Genomic DNA, 4675 nt, shown 5'->3' with positions numbered 1-4675 from the left:
ATATATATATATATATATATAGAGAGAGAGAGAGAGAGATTCTGTAAGTCCGATTAATTGTTTAAATTATCTCAGAGATTCATTTAAATAGTTTTATTAACCGAAGCATTCTTTTTTGAGCGATTTCTCACATTAATATATACATTTGTAATGTGGCTATTCTATAAGCCTGATCAATTGCTTAATTAATCTCAATTATTCTTCCAATATATTCTATAACATTCGTTCAAGTAGATTGTATAAAAATCAATATTCTAAGTTCAGAAAGTTTAGATATTTATTGAATCAGGTCCGTAAGACTGAACATTTTCTTTACGTTACTTCAGTTGATTCAAGTAGATTTTACAAAACACGACATTTAGTTAGGCTTTTTCCGACATTCACATATATGTAGATTCTGTAAGGTGAAGCAATGTTTTGAGTTATTTCAGGTATTCATTTAAGTATACAAGACTCATTTAAGTATATTCTATAAGAAGGAGCATTTTTGTAAGTTATTATAGTATTCATTCAAGTATATTCTATAAAACGGAAAAAATATTCTAGGTTGAGGGATTTTAGATACTCATTGAATCAGATTCTGTAAGATTGAGTATTTTTTTGAGTTCTTTCAGATTTTCATTCATATGGATTTTATAACAGGGACATTTTTATTGAACTTTTTCTGACATTCATACAAATAGGTTGTATAAGACGGAGAAATATTTTGAGTCATTTTCAGGTCATATAAGACAGATAATTTTTTGAGTTATTGTTAGGCATCCCTTCAAGTAAATAGTATAAGAGTGAACATTCTGGTTGACTTATTTAAGATGTTTATTGAGTTAGGTATTATGTGAATGAATATGTTTCTTGAGTTATTTCATACATTCATGTTAACCAATTCTACGAGAAGGATAACATTTGTTGAGTTATTTGTGGTATACATTCTAACAGATTCCATACAACAAATTATTTTGTTAACTTGGTTCTGACATTCAGTGAAGAAGACCCCTTAAAATGGGGGTATTGTTGTTAACATATATTCAACTGGATTATCTAAGGACGAATCATTCTTGTTGGTATAGATTCTACTAAATTATATAGCATAGAACGTTGAAGTTATTTCTCATAATTTTGGGCATTGCTGTTAACATATATTCAACTGGATTATGTAAGGACGAATCATTCTTGTTGGTATCGATTCTCCTAAATTATATAGCATAGAACGTTGAAGTTATTTCTCATAATTTTGGGCATTGTTGTTAACATATATTCAACTGGATTATGTAAGGACGAATCATTCTTGTTGGTATAGATTCTACTAAATTATATAGCATAGAACGTTGAAGTTATTTCTCATAATTTTGAACCAGATTTCATAATATTAATCAAGTATCCAACTATATTTCTGATATTCATACGTATTTTCTGATCGCTCAAGCTGGATCTTTATATAATATTAAGCAAAGAAATTGTTATAACATGGATCTTTGTAATATTTAGGGATACGTGTATTAAGTTTAGGTGATCAAAACATAATGAGTACATTTATTATGTTGATAACAAAAGTTGCCGACAAGGAAAGTGGGTAGTGAAAGATATCGCGAGAAAATAAATACATGAATGAATGTTGATATGATTTGGGTGGTGTTATGAACGTAATATCTCAATAGATTAAAAGGAATGTACGTAAAATTATTGCATATTTAATAGTATTTTATCATTTCCGTGAATGGATTTTATGAGATCCATTGAGTTCGTGTAATGTACACTCATATGATAAAATGAGAAGAGAAAAAAAAACGAGTCTTTGTTTGCTCTAATTAGATATAAGTAATCTATACCCGAAAGAAATAATTGTCCTACACAAAAACTGGATTATCATTTTCTTGAATTCTGAATAATTTCGTGTACTTTAGTTACAATTAATTATCAAAGCGTCATCTACCTTTTGGATTAAGACTTACATTTTATCTCTCGTGGATGAAACTAATTCAAACTTTCAGAGTGAATATGTGCTATTACGCTTAATATAAGAGTGAACGAACACAAGATAATCATGTTGGAGAAATGGAGATAGACCCATAAAGATTTTTCAAAAAAATATTGTGAGTATAATCATACTGTCAGAGATCAAAGAAGTTACATTTACAAGCAGAGTATATGGTAGCGAAAAACTCCGCGACAGCTCATTCCCGATATTCTAAATTTATGGCCGTGGAACTGTAATTGTAAATAGAAAGATAATGAGATTTCTCACTTTCAAAATAAATGTTGTAATACAGAGTCTAGTTTTATGTAGGAAAATCTGAGCGACAACGTATAGTGTTTTCATTTTTGTTTTTTAAATAATGTTATTTTGTGTCTAGAAAGACTTGTTTAAGTGACATCTTAACTCGGTATGCACCAGACACATACATAAAACATTACAATATCATGAAAACTATCTAAAAGATAAACAAGGTTTATCTGAATCTCTATGTCGTATAAATTGTAACATGAAGCATGTCACAATGTATTAAAAATTCACAGCTAACTGGTCTCTTGGTAAATATACTCTCGGCGTTGTTTTAATAGGTTTGGGTGGCTGTACTCTATCATCAATGTATAATTAAGAAGATGACTAAAACTCTTAAGAAGAGTATATAATAGTCGCTCTACTGATTGTTCAACATCATAATTTATCATCCTAAAATTATGTACACCATTGAGTATACCAGTTTTTAATGTTAGTTGCAATGACAGCATTGGTTAAATGTTTAATATATCTATTTTGTCACTATGGGTATTATTTTGTTTTGTTAGCTTAGTAGATGGATTTTGGATTTATCTAAATCTCCTACAAGTTAGCCAAATGTAGTGAGATATTATTGGGATTGTAGCCTAAAACAGCAAGGGTACCTAACTGACGAAAAATTACATTCTGATCGTCATAAGTAAAAATGATATATTGATTAAGTATATCCATTAATTAGATCATTTTAGCTCAGGACTATGAAAGCAGCTTGCTTTGATTTTAAGTCAATGATAATTTCTTGTAATTTCACATACATACCGATAACACAATTGGTATGAGTTGAACAATTTGGAATTATAAGCCTTCCTAGATATTTTAACAAAAATAAATATATGTTTAAACCTATCATAAGTCTTACAGAAAATATGACTCCTTTATGAGATTTACGTAAACTATTTTCTCAATAAAGACAACATATATGAAGTATTAATTGTAGGGTTTAATCTTGCAGAGTTATCTTTGACACTCAATATGAAAAAAAATCTCAGGAGATTTTCCCTGCAATGCCTGAAGATGAAGTAGTTCCAGTCGAGTAAATATATTTTTAAAAAAGGCCCTACTCGTTACTGCACGTTATTATGAAACAAAGGTTTGATTTAAAGAGAACTGTAGTAATACTCATTCTCTTGTCTAATTGGGTTAACTTTATGCATCAACATATTAGTCTAACGTGAAGAAGAACGAGGTGGGTGAATGAGATTATCTATTCTCAACACCAGACAAATATCATAATGAGGACTGGAGCACTGAATAACAACCACTGAAACTAAGTGAACAGGCAAAGCAATTGATAGTGCAAGGAAGCATTTCACCCAAAATGCATCAATGTTATTTTCAATAGAAATTGCACCTTGGTCATCTGATATTTTCGCGGATTCAGTACTTCAGCAAACTTTATCCAAAAGAAAGGCCTCGGGTTGTCTAGTGGTTAACATGCCAGGCTGTGGATCTAAAGGTCCGAGGCTCGAGTCGCATTGCTGCTGAATACGTTCCACACTTTCAACTGTGACGCATTATAAAAGTGACAGTCAACTATATTATTCATTTCAAGTAGCCTGACTAAGCTTTTGTGGCGGTGGGTGCTGCTAACTGGCTGCCTTTCTTTTGGTCAGTAGTACAAAGTTAGAGACCACTATTAGATATATATAACTTTGATATAAATCTAAAATTTATTCAGAAGGAACCAAGACCATGCAAGAGGACCACTAGCTACGCTGATTGGTAGTAAGAGCTCGAACACCACTGAGTGTTTTATTGTGAAGAACATCACCATTCAAACACACTTCAGATTTTATTTTTTAATTCCTCCCAATTAAGAATTTGTGTGTTAGAAAACTTTTTATCGTAAACATTTGGTCCCAAGAAGTTAAATAGATTATCATCCTTACTTTCCTCGTGATAAAGACATTAATCCAATGGATTTAACTTTAGTCATTAATCAATGACTTATAAAAACCACTAAATCCTATAGTTACCTCTTTCTCGATCAAGCAGATAGTCAACACCACTCACCATCAACTCGTGCGCTTCTCTAATGGATTAGTGGAATTTGACCGTCACTATTATAATGCATCCACAACCACAAAGTACGTAGTGCGAATTTATTTTTGGTGGTGAAACCTCGAATTCACAGTGCGACACACAAACTGGTGGGTCGAGCTCAGCTCCAGTGAGAAGTAAAAACGATTGAGAGCTCACCCTCTTATGACAGGCTTAAAAAATAATTATATATATATATATATTTACTGATAGTCCAACTTGAGGAAGTATAAGTGTTTAGAAGGTGAGTTAAGCCTATTAAACACCCATATGGTTGTGAAAACTTGCTATGAACTTAATTTTATAAATTGTTTGCTGATAGTTCCTCTTCGGAAAGTAAAATTAATGGGAATAAAA

This window comes from Limulus polyphemus, unplaced genomic scaffold (genome assembly GCF_000517525.1).
Source record: "Limulus polyphemus unplaced genomic scaffold, Limulus_polyphemus-2.1.2 Scaffold436, whole genome shotgun sequence".
In the NCBI taxonomy this organism is placed as follows: Eukaryota; Metazoa; Arthropoda; class Merostomata; order Xiphosura; family Limulidae; genus Limulus; species Limulus polyphemus.
The sequence above is the reverse complement of the archived record's forward strand: the minus strand, read 5'-3'. Positions refer to the sequence as shown.